Raw genomic sequence first — 15,466 nt, 5'->3', positions numbered from 1 at the left:
TGTAATCAATACAAATCGCCAGCGTAGGATGGCGACGAAAGGTGGGTAAAGCACGTCGTCTAGCACGGATAGCATCTCTGCAAGCCTCATTCCACCAGGGGACTGAAACATGACGTGAAGAAGAGGTAGTACGAGGAATGGAACGCTCGGCAGCATTGATGATAACAGCTGTGAGGTATTCGACCTGACTGTCACAGCTGAGAAAATTTTGGTCCGGAAAGGTCTCCAGGGAGGAGTAAAGTCTCCAGTCAGCTTTCGGTATGTTCCAGCTCGAGGTACGTGGGGATGGGGTGTGGTGCAGGAGACGAACGACACGGGGGAAATGGTCGCTCGAATAGGTGTCAGAAAGGACATACCACTCGAAACGACGGGCAAGAGTGGTAGAACAGATCGAGAGGTCCAAGCGGGAGTAGGTATGAGTAGAGTCCGAGAGGAAAGTCGGGGTGCCAGTATTGAGGCAGACAAGATTGAGATGGTTGAAAACATCCACCAAGAGGGAGCCTCTCTGACAGGATGCAGGAGAACCCCAAAGGGGCTGATGGGCATTGAAGTCGCCAAACAATAAAAACGGCGGAGGAAGCTGAGGAATAAGGTGCATCATGTCAGCCCAACTAACTGCGCATGACGTTGGAGTGTAGACAGTACAAACAGAAAAAGTAAAGGCAGAAAGAGTAATACGGACAGCTATTGCTTGGAGTGGGGTGGTCAATGGGATGGGATGGTAATAGACATCGTCCCGAATGAGCAACATGACCCCACCATGAGCTGGAATACTGTCCGTCCACAGGGGTTAGGTCAGATCACTCGGAGGTAAAGTGGGTAAAAGCAATATGGTCAGTTGGGCATAGCTTCTTTTCCTGGAGACCAATGACGAGCGGACAGTGCAGGCGGAGGAGCAGTTGTAATTCCTCCCGATTAGATCGAATACCTCTGATGTTCCAATGTAACAGAGCCATCGCGAATCAGAGAAAGGGGGAACGAAATGGGTGATGAGCTGGTCACCTCGACGGCCGCGGAGGGCCACGTTTCGAGGGAACATCGTTACAACCGTTGGGAGGCGGATCCTGTTCCATCGGGTCGTCGCCAACTGCGGCCACATTCCCGAGTTGCACATGAGGGGCGGCATCATTCGCCGACGACAGGCCAGCTGAGCGCCTGGCAGCAGAGCGTCCCGGCGAAACTGAGGACGGCCGGGAGCAGCGACTGTCGGATGGAGCATCAGGCGAAACGTGCCGGGGTGGAGAGGGGGATAAAGACTTCTTCTTTGAGGCCTTCTTGGAAGACTGATGAGTCACAGGGATGGTGGGCTTTGGGGGCTGGACCCGAAGAAAGTCCTCACGCTCGGGGTCCTTTTTGGAACGCCGGAGCTCGGAAGCCGGTGTCTGTAACGTTTCCCTGATTGACGCCTGAGAAGAGGATCACTTCTCAGGCGGCGGCGGAGGAGGAGGTAGGGTGGCCCCTGGGGCAGAGGCCGCGAGGGAGGAGGATTTGGAAGGGAGGGATTTGGGAGGCGGAGGCATAGACCCCGGATGGGGTGAGGAGGTGGAGGGGGGACAGGATAAGGGTGAGGATACTGCGGAAGGAGTGGACACGACCGAAGCAAACGACGTTGTCAACATCATGGGATGGAGGCGGTCATATTTCTTCCTGACCTCAGAATAAGACAGATGGTCCAAGGTTTTCAATTCTTGTATCTTCTTCTCCTTCTGATATGCGGGCAGTCGAAAGATCTAGGCGAGTGGAGGCCAGGACAATTGATGCACCGAGGTGGTGGTGTGCATGTATGTCCCTCACGAAGAGGACGTCCACAATCGCCACAAAGGGGCTCAGCTTCACACCGTGACGACATGTGCCCGAAGCGCTAACATTGAAAGCATCGCATAGGAGGCAGGACGTAAGGTCGCACGTCACACATCACCTTTACCTTTTCCAGGAGAACATCCCCCTCGAAGGCGAGGATAAAAGCCCCAGTGCCGACGTGACGGTTCTATGGGGCTGCGCTGGACTCGCCGGGCGAAATGCATGCCACGGCGCTCCAGTTTGGCCCTGAGCTCCTCAGCAGATTGTAGCAGGAGGTCCCGATGGAAAATAATCCCCTGCGTCCTATTGAGTGCCAGATGTGGGACAATGGACACTGGAATGTCCCCTAGTCAGTCACGTGCCTGGAGTGCCGCCGACTGTGTAGCGGAGGTGGTCTTTATGAGAATGGACTCCGAACGCATTTTACTAAGAACCTCGATTTCTCCGAAGATGTCCTCGATATGCTGTACAAAGAACATGAGCTTGGAGGTGGCGAACGTCCCCCCATCGGTCCGAGAACAGACTAAATAGCAGGGAAAGTATTTCGCTCCAAGCCGGCGGGCCTGTCCTTCCTCTCAAGGAGTGGCCAAGGGGGAAAAGGCGGAAGTACCAGAACCAGAGACAGAACCTTTCCTCTTGGAAAACGCGGCCGCAGAGCGACCTGATGCATGTTGACGTTTCATCTGCGAAACGGCCGCCCCGATACCACCCACTCCGACCAGGGGCTCTCCCCACAGGCACCACCCAGCCTCAGCAAGGGCCACCTGGGAGGATGACTGTTGCCGGGAGTCCTGATGCCCCAAGTAGACGGGCATCTACTCGTTGGCTGACATGGGGAGGGTGCAGCTAAGGTATTGGCAGTACGTTCCCTGTGTTGTCAGGGGGCTACAACCTAGAGGGTACATGACGACCCCACCACAACGGGCTGGCTACCGTGCGTGATTTCGGGTGCCATGGAAAGTCCATCATGATCGTAGGTGCAGATGGGGACGCACTATGGGCATAAATTGTGCAACCCATCAGGTGTTTAGGCCCAAATTGATGAACAGTGGGTGCAGTTATGACGATGAGTGCCAAGGTCTTAGTGCACTGAGGACCAGTGATACACCACGTAAGGTGTCCTTCCCCAAAAGGCTCGTACTTCTGTAGAAATTTGAAAAATTGAGGTCAAAGCCCAATGCGGACCATTACATTGAAGGCCGAAATGGTTGAAACTCCTTTTAGTGTCACCTCTTAGGACAGGCATGAATACCTCGGGCCTATTCTTACCCCGGACCCGCAGGAGGCAGAAGAGGTTGAGTTGATTAAGATGAGCCAAGACGACACCTCTCTAACAGGTTCTGGCAGAACCTCAAAGGGATGATGCGCAATAAAGTCAATGGGCAGCAGAAATGGGGGAGGTAGCTGCTCAATAAGCTGGAGGAAAACTTCCTAGCAGATTAAAACTGTGTGCCCGACCGAGACTCGAGCTCGGGACCTTTGCCTTTCGCAGGCAAGTGCTCTACCAACTGAGCTACCGAAGCACGACTCACGCCCGGTGCTCACAGCTTTACTTCTGCCAGTACCTCGTCTCCTACCCTCCAAACTTTACAGAAGCTCTCCTGCGAACCTTGCAGAACTAGCACTCCTGAAAGAAAGGATATTGCGGAGACATGGCTTAGCCACAGCCTGGGGGATGTTTCCAGAATGAGATTTTCACTCTGCAGCAGAGCTGTGAGTACCGGGCGTGAGTCGTGCTTCGGTAGCTCAGTTGGTAGAGCACTTGCCTGCGAAAGGCAAAGGTCCCGAGTTCGAGTCTCGGTCGGGCACACAGTTTTAATCTGCCAGGAAGTTTCATATCAGCGCACCCTCCGCTGCAGAGTGAAAATCTCATTCTGGAAGCTGGAGGAAGTCTGCCGCAGTGATGGGTAGTGAGGGAGAATGTCATCATCTATGAACAATATGACACCCGCATTAGATGGAATGCTGACCTCAGACAGAAGGTCGAAACGGACCGGGAAGAAATGTGAGCTCAAAGCAGCCGTAAGAACACAATTTTGTTTCCTGAAGGCAGAGTACAAGGGGCCGTTGCAATGCTAAAAGCAACAGTAAAGCCTTTTTGTGGGACCGAAGTCCGCGAACATTCCACTGGAGGAGAGTCATGATGAAGAAATGAAGAGGTGTCACCTTGGCGGCTGCCAAGTAACAGCCTGCGAAGACTTGCTGCTACAGGGTAAATATGCGCGAGGATCTTGCTCATGATGTCCACAGGAACATCGGCTTGCTTGTGCTGTTGGTCTGTGGAATCCAACGCAGAAAAACAGTAGATCCTGTGCACCGGCCAACCGGACAAAGGTATCACATTGGCAACACCATCGAAGAGGATCTTCGAGTCAGTGAAGGAGTAGGCTGTTTGCCTTTGTTGGAATCCTTCGATCCTTCCCGGTTAGCAGAGAAAGGCTCAGGTGTTGGTTGGCTGAAGGCACAGTCTCATGGGAGTACTACTACTGTCATTTCCGGCCTACAGGTTGTGTAGCTGGTGGCTTCGCCCCTTGAGGCAAGAGTTTGATGGCTTGTTGCACAGCCGGATGAAGGGATGACGATGCTACCTTGACACTGGCAGATTTCACAACCTCAGAGCTGAATCTGAGGTCACACGTCTGCATCGCTATGTCGTCCTTGGAACGAGATGTAGCAAGAACAGAACTGTGAGTGCAAGATGAGAGAATGCAGGGCTTGTGACTAGCCAATAACTTGTGAGCGACTGGGTAAAGCATTTTTTCCTTTACCCAGATCTCTTGGACAGCCGGCTCATCAAGATACACGGGACAATTTCGAGAGGCGGCGGCACTGTCGCCATTGCAGTTGATACAGCTACAGCAGTGAGGAGGAGGTGGCAATCGCCCTCGTGCACATCCCTACCATAAGTCACACATTGGGTCGGGTATCAACAAGAGACTCGAGTGTGATCAAAACAATCACACTGGTTGCAGCGCACCGGGTTCGGAATGTATGGTTGGACTGTAATAACTTCATAGCCTGCTTTGATCTTGGACAGAAACACCACTCTATCAAAGATGAGCAAAAGAGTGCGTGTGGACAATAAGTAGGCATCTATCTTTTTCATCACCCGATGGACAGCAATAACACCCTGATCAGAGGTATGTTTGAAATTCAGCCTCTGTCAGACTGTCGAGCACCCTAGTGAAAATAACATACTAGTGGGAAGAGTTCAGAGTTCTATGGGCCTCAACACGAACAGGACAGCCGTGGAAAAGTAAAGAGGTAAGCAGTCACGTGCTTGAGAATCAGAAGTAGTCTCCAAAAGCAAAGTGCCTTTCCGTAAACAAGAGCATATTTCACATGGCTGGCAATTGCATCAACACCATTCTGAATAATAAACGGATTTACCGTTGCGAAGGCCTATCTGTCTTCAGTAGGTGGAACCACGGGGAACCATAGTGCAGCTAGAAGGGTCTTTGAATCGTTAGCCTCATTCCATTTACATTTTGTAGACATTAATTGTGAAGATGATTTGCTCATAGCAAGGAAATCTCCCACGACTGCCAGCATCTCTGATGACACGCTCCTTCGAACTGGGGGCACACACGACTTGGGTCACTGTTCACATCTCAGGTTACACCTCCTGAACATCTGACAGAGGGACCTATCACCAATTTGAGAATGTAGCAGCTCAAGCGATCACCCCTCCCTGAGCCTGGCATGTACCAGGGGGTACTTGCAAACCCTATCTGTTCACCCGGAGCTGGGAATTAAGCATTACTCAGTCATCTGTTGTGTATCAGACTCATGGGCCAGCCATCAGGAGCGCACAGGAAGGAAGAAGAAAAAGAGGAACTCCTAATGCCGAAATGGAGGAACGGGAGGAGAAGAGAAACAAGGAAAGGAAAATGGAATGGAAAACGGTGGTGAAACGTTCTTAAGTCAGCGACAGACAATGTGGAACATTCCCAATAACACCCCAGACATGTTCCTCAAGGGAGAGGAAAAATAGCAAGAGTTTAGACATGCAGCAAAGAAGGAAAAAGATGCTGCAAAGACTGGGGCTTTGTGGTAGCCAAGCACAAACCCTCCAAGAGTGGTGAGCCCGCTTGGGGGACTGGGAGGAGTTGATCTCATCAGGCCAAGACAAGTCCAGATACAGCAATACTGTAAAGCATCTAATTTACAAATACTTGATGCTGGCATTCCCACATACCACACATCCATATTCGATCCTGCTCCTAATAAACACCCTATATAGCCAATAATAGATTGGGGTTTGCACTCCACCAAACTTTAGTTCAAGATCTGGTGATGTTCATAACTGGGAGACAAGTATTAATAATGTAATCAATGTGTGGAACCCATCTGCATCTGGAACTCAATCACATTCCCAAGAATTTAGCTGATAGTTTAACTTGGAATGAATAACTCAGTATGAATTTCATTATAGTGCACATGACATCTTGAAATAATAACTGAAGTCTCTGAAGAAGTAGTTCCAAGTCCATTGAAAAAATAATACCTGAAGTCTTTGAAGTAGTAGTTTCAAGTCCATTTGCATGTAATCAATCACCCACTTCTGTTACTGCCCATATCAGTTTACCGATTGCTGAATCCTCCATCGAATCATATGATGTGAACATGTATCATCAGCATACTATAGTATGTGGACATCTGGATGAATAATTTCTTGCATATCACTAGAATAAATTATGTGTAACAAGGGGCTAGGGATTGCTCCGCGAGTTAAGCCTATGGAACAAATCAAAGGTTCTATAAATTGTTTCTGATAGGCTATCCTACTGAAATCACTCTCCTCACAAGGCTACTGAAATCACTCTCCTCACAAGGGCAGTACAAATGCCATATATCCAACTGATAAGAAGACCAGCTTGCTTTCTAAAACGATAGAGACCTGGACATTATTACGAGCTGATGTCACACCTGAGAATCATTACATTAAGAACAATTTTTCTTGGAAAGCTGAGCATCACAGCACAAAATTGTTACGTTGTCCATTGTTATTTTATCTTTACTAAAGCCAAACTGGGATAAACTTAAATAACTCAGTTTCCTGCCATATTTCAAGATTACTTGATGAGTCTTTCAAGAATTTTCCCCACACAAGGGTACAAGGCAATTGGTCTACATGAGATATAAATTTTGGGGTTATTCCCTGGTTTCACTACAGGTATGATAATTTGTGTAGTCCATTCTCCATTTTGTTCCCCTTTCCCAACATTTTATGGAATATCCAAAGTAGTAGTTCCACAGCACCCATGTGCTCCTGGACAGGTATTCACAGAATTTTTCATAGCTGATTCAACTTGTCAGAGGAACAAGGCTAGTGGAGAATCATTGAAATGTTTCCTCTGGAACGACCATGGGGGTTTCATGACAAAATGGAAGAACTGCCTGTATCACAATCCTTCTAACCACATGGGATCCACTATTGGCAAACCAACTGCATTAGAATGTTTTAGAGATTGATTTTCCTTCAGACATCTGAAATGTTAAGAGACCTTATTCAATCTATTACAGAAGTTGACTCAAGCCTTGTTTTTCCTGTTCTCAAGGAATCTTCTGGTGTTTGGATCTATTCTTCTGTACTCCTGGAACCACTGCAGCATCTGTTCCCCTACTTAAGGCTAACCTTTGTTTAACCACATTTTTGGAGCAGTCAGAGTCTCACCAGAAAACAGTGTTTCACAGAGTAAAACTCCTTGAGGTCATCAGTGCTCACAGAAATTTTAGTAACTGGTAAAAAGCCAGTTTATAAATCCAAGTTTGCAGGTTCAATCCCTGGTCACACCTAGGATTTTGAGCTGTCACTTACTTCCCTTTCACCTCTGTTAATGTGAAAAATACTGAGCTGCACCTTGGTTTGGACCCCATGTTTAACTGTAGATTCCCCAACAACTGACTGGGCCGGTCAGTTCAAAGTGTTGGAGGTCAATAATGGCATACTACCTCCAATAGGACCAGGCCTAGTAGAACCTTCTAATTTTCAAACCAATTTATGGATTATTACAGTTTTATTTTTTCCATTCAAATTTATTGCTGAGCAAGTTGAAATAGCTTTGTTTGCAATATTGAATAAACAATCACAATCTTGAGATACTGTATGTGTCACCACATCACACGGGCAAAAGCAATGTTGCATTGAGATATTGATCAGTTAATGAAGAAAAAAAAAAAAAAAAAAAAAAAAAAAAAAAAAAAAAAAAAAAAAAAAAAAAACAAACAAACATATGACGGGAGGAGGGAAGAGTAATGCCGCAAGAAATAGGATAATAATGAAAAGTACAATAAAAATTAATAAGTTATATATGATTTAAGACTGAGGTGAAAGAGGAAAACATGGGCAAAAATAAATTACTGATACTAGGGATTCATACAGAAAAGTGTAGATGGGTAACGGGAGCAATAGTAACAATTAAGTAAATAAATGTAAATGTGTGGCGAGCGCCTCCCGTCGGGTAGAACGTTCGCCGGGTGCAAGTCTTTCTATTTGACGCCACTTCCGCGTCGATGGGGATGAAATAATGATGATCAGGACAACAAAACACCCAGTCCTTTAGTGGAGAAAATTTCCCACTCAACCGGGAATCGAACCCGGGCCCTTAGGATTGACATTCTGTTGCACTGACCACTCAGCTACCAGGGGTGGACAACAATGATGTTAAGGATAGGGTTTTATTTCTAAAGTAAACAATACTCATCATACATGTTCTATAGTGGATAACTGCAACAATGTGGAGCACAGAATGGCACATCGTAACTAATTGTAGGCACACCAATTCCTCCTAAACGTAACTCGAACTTTTCACTCTTTTAGAGTTAGAGATAACAATGAGAGAAATCTGTGGTCTCCTTCAAAACTATCAATCCTATCTGTAATGTGTTTGTTTCATGGTAAAACTGCGTACTTGATCCATTTCTGGGATAAAATGAGATTCACTAAAAATAACACTCAGGCTCAGGCCAGGATTGGAGATAAGAATGCAAAAAACTTCGGAATGTCTGTACACATAAATTTCTTTAACGCAATTATTTCCATATAATTCCACGTTGTGTACTAGTATACGATTACCTACACATGATACTATGTACAAATGAACTACCAATGTACATATCGCCTACCACAAACAATAATTACCGAATATTATTCTTATTTATCATGGAATTTCAGCAGCATGTAATCGAAAGTGATCCTTTTTACACATAAATATACGAATACATTTTAACGGCAAGTTACGCAAATTGTTATTGTTACGTGGCAAAAAATGACTAATAAAGCAAAGCCACTAAAAGACGTTCCTAAGCAAATTACAACTGCAAGACATTTACATCGACGGCAGGCAAACTTTTCTTCTAAAAAAAATAATAAAAGTAAAAATATTAGTTATCTTCTTCCACGCTATCTCTGCTCCAGAAAATTCAGTATAACTTAGAGGCCAACTCTTTTTATAACAGATTGGGCGAAAATTATATGGAGAATACGGAAAACACTTAACTACGATCACAATGAGCCATTGTAATACGTAAATTGTAAAGTAATAAACACACAAATTCAGTCACAAAAGCACGCCATTAATACTTACTTCAATAGAAAAGTAATTATATAGATGGGAGTAGCAGAGAGAGTCTATAAGCAACAACGACAATCTGCAAAGGGCTCAAAATCATTCACAAGCCAAACAGACATACAAACGCTAATAAAGACCAAAACACAAATTCCAAATACGATATCACAGTTTTCCTAATCAAAGATAATACATTCGCATCGACAAACAGATATACTTTGCCAAAGATAAGCAGCACGGAGGTATAGGAAACAGAGACGTTTGCTGGTCAACGATGAACTCCATACTGAGAAAAAAAGTGAGGACATATATTCCGTGCTTACAGTGGATAGTGAGTTAAGTCCAAAAGTGGTGTAAGCGAGTTAAGTCAACAAATAATTCCCCGGAACTTTTCTTCTTGTCTGCGAACACTGTGTTAAGTCCTATGTCGTCTCCCTCTGTGCACAGCATTAGCATTTAGTGAGTCACGTTCGCGAAAGTTGATCCGGTACAATGTAGAGTGTGTAAGGCGGACATTACACTGTCAAATTTCTTTGTACAATATCTTCGTCAAAGAAATGTTATGGTGTAATAGGGAACTTTGTCAAATGTCGTCAAATATTTGATCAATCTAGGGCCTCGCTGTAGATATTAACCGAGCGATGTGGCGCAGTGGTCAGCACACTGGACTCGCATTCGGGAGGACGACGGTTCAATCCCGTCTCCGGCCATCCTGATTTAGGTTTTCCGTGATTTCCCTAAATCGTTTCAGGCAAATGCCGGGATGGTTCCTTTGAAAGGGCACGGCCGATTTCCTTCCCAATCCTTCCCTAACCCGAGCTTGCGCTCCGTCTCTAATGACCTCGTTGTCGACGGGACGTTAAACACTACCCACCACCACCACCACCTGTAGATATTATCATAGAAGTCGCTTCGTCTTCTGTTCACTGCGATGTGACTTTACCACGTGGAGCGCTAGTATGGTTGTAGCGTTCTGCTATCTGTAGTGTTTTTATAAACATTGCCGTAAATACAATTGGTATGTAATGACAACTACAAAATTAATAGAGAGGTATGAAGATTATGAGGTGCTTTATAACGTGAGGCACCCTGAATACAAAAACAGATTAAGAAGATTGGAGACTTGACCTAACCTAACCTAACTCTCTCCTGTAGCAAGGAATCGGAGTGCAGACATAGCAGTTCTTGAGTGAGTATTGTGCTTTGTGATATGGAAGATACACTTCACTGAGCACATACAGAAATGTATGCTCATCCATTTTTAAGTAATTGATGTACGACTTGACGTCCTCCACTATAAGCTCACGTAACAACTTTTGTTGAATGCTTTCATCGTGTCGTCGTAAAACCCACGGCTTCACCCAGGTACGTTTCCTTCTTTTCTCCCGCTTCTCTTCCGCATGTGCACACAGTGCAATTTTGGTACATGCAACTGCTGCAGTTAATAACAAGTTGTTGTCGGCCATCTTGAACTTTGACGAAAATGTGACGGTGTAATACCCCGTTTAAGCGCCACGTCAAAGATCTTTGTCAAATATATTTAACAAATATTTGATCACATCTTTGATCAACCCTTTGACAAAGATTTTTGATAGTGTAATACCGGCCTAAGGTCCGTCCATCCTGACTTCATACATTCTTCGTTGAGCTCAATGCAGTTGGGTGTGTATACAATGAACCAATTCTGCTAACCCGTAATACGTGCCGTCGCCAGTCGAGTCTTTTTAAGGAACAAATGCTACCTGATAAATCTGGCACGATGCAGCGATATTTTCGCATGTGTCGCCAAAGATAGCAATAGTGCGTTGGCACATTAGACGCACGTACACATGAAAAGGAACCGTTTTAAGGTGTGTGGGGTGGGAAACGTGTTGAGTCACCTGCAGGTGTGGATGGCGCTCGTTAGAGGCAGCCACCGGCGGTGCGAGGCAGATCCCAGTCGACAGTGCGGTGGGGAGAGAGTTCACAGTTGGGGAACGTGAAGGGAGGCAAAGCACGATGTACGATATCACATGCAGCCGTTAGTTATAGCGCACGGAAGAAACAACGACCACACTGATAGGAACAAATAAATATCCCACTCATACGGTTATAGTTGGTGGGGACTTCAGCCTTCCCTCGATGTTGTTCTTGTTGTGGTCTTCAGTCCTGAGACTGGTTTGATGCAGCTCTCCATGCTACTCTGTCCTGTGCAAGCTGCTTCATCTCCCAGTACCTACCGCAACCTACATCCTTCTGAATCTGCTTAGTGTATTCATCTCTTGGTCTACCTCTACGATTTTTACCCTCCACGCTGCCCTCCTATACTAAATTGGTGATCCCTTGATGCCTCAGAACATGTCCTACCAACCGATCCCTTCTTCTAGTCAAGTTGTGCCACAAACTTCTCTTCTCCCCAATCCTATTCAGTACTTCCTCATTAGTTATGTGATCTACCCATCTAATCTTCAGCATTCTTCTGTAGCACCACATCTCGAAAGCTTCTATTCTTTTCTTGTCTAAACTATTTATCGTCCACGTTTCACTTCCATACATGGCTAAACTCCAAACAAATACTTTCAGAAATGACTTCCTGACATTTAAATCTATACTCGATGTTAACAAATTTTTCTTCTTCAGAAACCCTTTCCTTGCCATTGCCAGTCTACATTTTATATCCTCTCTACTTTGACCATCATCAACTATTTTGCTCCCCAAATAGCAAAACTCCTTTACTACTTTAAGTGTCTCATTTCCTAATCTAATTCCCTCAGCATCACCCGACTTAATTCGACTACATTCCATTACCCTCGTTTTGCTTTTGTTGATGTTCATCTTATACCCTCCTTTCAAGACACTATCCATTCTGTTCAACTGCTCTTCCAAGTCCTTTGCTGTCTCTGACAGAATTACAATGTCATCGGCGAACCTCAAAGTTTTTATTACTTCTCCATGGGTTTTAATACCTACTCCGAATTTTTCTTTTGTTTCCCTTACTGCATGCTCAATATACAGATTGAATAACATCGGGGAGAGGCTAAAACCCTGTCTCGCTCCCTTACCAACCACTGCTTCCCTTTCATACCCCTCAACTCTTGCAACTGCCATTTGGTTTCTATACAAATTGTAAATAGCCTTTCGCTACCCCTGCCACCTTCAGAATTTGATAGAGAGTATTCCAGTCAACATTGTCAAAAGCTTTCTCTAAGTCTACAAATGCTAGAAACGTAGGTTTGCCTTTCCTTAATCTTTCTTCTAAGATAAGTCGTAAGGTCAGTATTGCCTCGCGTGTTCCAGTGTTTCTACGGAATCCAAACTGATCTTCCCCGAGGTTGGGTTCTACTAGTTTTTCCATTCGTCTGTAAAGAATTCGTGTTAGTATTTTGCAGCTGTGACTTATTAAACTGATAGTTCAGTGATTTTCACATGTGTCAACACCTGCTTTCTTTGGGATTGGAATTATTGTATTCTCCTTGAAGTCTGATGGTATTTCGCCTGTCTCATACATCTTGCTCACCAGATGGTAGAGTTTTGTCAGGACTGGTTCTCCCAAGGCTGTCAGTAGTTCTAATGGAATGTTATCTACTCCCGGGGCCTTGTTTCGACTTAGGTCTTTTGGTGTTCTGTCAAATTCTCATGCAGTATCATATCTCCCATTTCATCTTCATCTACATCCTCTTCTACGTCCATAATATTGTCCTCAAGTACATCGGCCTTGTATATAGATACTCTATATGCTCCTTCCATCTTTCTGCATTCTCTTCTGTGCTTAGAACTGGGTTTCCACCTGAGCTCCTGATATTCATACAAGTGGTTCTCTTTTCTCCAAAGGTCTCTTTAATTTTCCTGTAGGCATTATCTATCTTACCTCTAATGATATATGCCTCTACTCCTTACATTTGTTCTCTAGCCATCCCTGCTTATCCATTTTGCACTTCCTGTCGACCTCATATTTGAGGTGTTTGTATTCCTTTCTGCCTGCTTCATTAACTGCATTTTTATGTTTTCTCCTTTCATCAGTTAAATTCAATATATATTCTTTCACCCAAGGATTTCTACTAGCCCTCGTTTTTTTACCTACTTGATCCTCTGCTGCCTTCACTATTTCATCACTCAAAGCTACCCATTCTTCTTCTACTGTAATTCTTTCCCACACTCTTGTCAATCATTCCCTAATGCTACCTCTGAAACTCTCTACAACCTCCGTTTCTGTCAGTTTATCCAGATCCCATCTCCTTAAATTCCCACCTTTTTGCAGTTTCTTCAGTTTTAATCTACAGGTCATAACCAATAGATTGTGGTCAGAGTCCACATCTGCCCCTGGAAATGTCTTACAATGTGAAACCTGTTTCCTAAATCTCTGTCTTACCTTTATATAACCTATCTGAAATCTGTCACTATCTCCAGGCTTCTTCCATGTATACAACCTTCTTTTATGATTCTTGAACCAAGTGTTAGCTACGATTAAGTTGTGCTCTGTGCAGAATTCTACCAGGCGGCTTCCTCTTTCATTTCTTAGCTCCAATCCATATTCACCTACTACGTTTCCCTCTCTCCCTTTTCCTACCTCCGATTTCCAGTCACCCATGACTATTAAACTTTCGTCTCCCTTCACTGTCTGAATAATTTCTTTTATTTCGTCATACATTTCATCAATTTCTTTGTCATCTGCAGAGCTAGTTGGCATATAAACTTGTACTACTCTAGTAGGTGTGTGCTTCGTGTCTATCGTGGCCACAATAATTCGTTCACTATGCTGTTTGTAGTAGCTTACCCGCATTCCTATTTTTTCATTCATTATTAAATCTACTCCTGCATTACCCCTATTTGACTTTGTATTTATAAACCTGTATTCGCCAGACCAAAAGTCTTGTTCCTCCTGCCACCGAACTTCACTAATTCCCACTATATCTAGCTTTAACCTATCCATTTCCCTTTTTAAATTTTTGAACCTACCTGTCCCATTAAGGGATCTGACATTCCGCGCTCCGATCCGTAGAATGCCAGTTTTCTTTCTCCCGATAACGACGTCCTCTTGAGTAGTCCCCGCCCAGAGATCCGAATGGGGGACTATTTTACCTCCGGAATATTTTACCCAAGAGGACGCTATCATCATTAACCCTCGGGAAAAATTACGGCTGTAGTTTCCCCTTGCTTTCAACCGTTCGCAGCACCAGCACAGCAAGGCTGTTTTAGTTAGTGTTACAAGGCCAGATCAGTCAATCATCCAGTGTGTTGCCCCCTGCAACTACTGAAAAGGCTGCTGCCCCTCTTCAGGGACCACGCGTTTGTCTGGTCTCTCAATAGATAACCCTCCGTTGTGGTTGCACCTACGGTACGGCTATCTGTATCGCTGAGGCACGCAAGCCTCCCCACCAACGGCAAGGTCCATGGTTCATGGAGGGGCTTCCCTCGATATGTTGGCAAAAATACTTGTTCAAATCCGATGATAGGCAGAAAACAATTGTCCTAAATGCTTTCTCCGAAAATTATTTCGAGCAGTTAGTCCATTAACCCATGCGGATTGTAAATGGTTGCGAAAACACACTTGACCTCTTAGCCACAAACAATCCAGAGCTAATAGAGAGCATCATGACTGATAAAGGGATTAGTGATCACAAGGTCGTTGTAGCTAGGCTCAATACCGTTTCTTCCAAATCCGCCAGAAACAAACGCAAAATAATTTTATTTTAAAAAGCTGATAAAGTGTCACTAGAAGCCTTCCTAAGAGACAATCTCCATTCCTTCCGGACTGACTATGCAAATGTAGACGAGATGTGGCTCAAATTCAAAGATTTAGTAGCAACAGCAATGGACAGATTCATACCTCATAAACTGGTAAGAGATGGAACTGATCCCCCATGGTACACAAACAGGTCTGAACGCTGTTGCAGAGGCAGCGGAAAAAGCATGCAAAGTTCAGAAGAACGCGAAATCCCGAAGATTGGCTAAAATTTACAGAGGCGCGAAATTTGGCACGGACTTCAATGCGAGATGCCGTTAATAGGTTCCACAACGAAACATTGTCTGGAAATTTGGTAGAAAATCCGAAGAAATTCTGGTCGTGTGTAAAGTACACAAGCGGCAAGACGCAGTCAATACCTTCATTGCGCAGT

At 44.8% G+C, this 15,466-nt stretch overlaps 1 protein-coding gene across 4 annotated transcripts in view; it reads right to left on the bottom strand.

Moving 5' to 3' along the window:
• Window positions 1-9,554, bottom strand: part of LOC124595960 (apoptotic chromatin condensation inducer in the nucleus-like) — a 102,340-nt gene extending 92,786 nt beyond the window's left edge. For all 4 annotated transcript variants that reach the window (XR_006978266.1, XM_047134892.1, XM_047134891.1 and 1 more), the window contains exon 1: window positions 9,390-9,554. The gene's annotated coding sequence lies outside the window, so the exon portion shown is untranslated. The remainder of the gene's footprint in view (window positions 1-9,389) is intronic.
• Window positions 9,555-15,466: the final 5,912 nt, after the last annotated feature.

This window comes from Schistocerca americana, chromosome 2 (genome assembly GCF_021461395.2).
Source record: "Schistocerca americana isolate TAMUIC-IGC-003095 chromosome 2, iqSchAmer2.1, whole genome shotgun sequence".
Taxonomy (NCBI): Eukaryota; Metazoa; Arthropoda; class Insecta; order Orthoptera; family Acrididae; genus Schistocerca; species Schistocerca americana.
The sequence above is the reverse complement of the archived record's forward strand: the minus strand, read 5'-3'. Positions and strand labels throughout refer to the sequence as shown.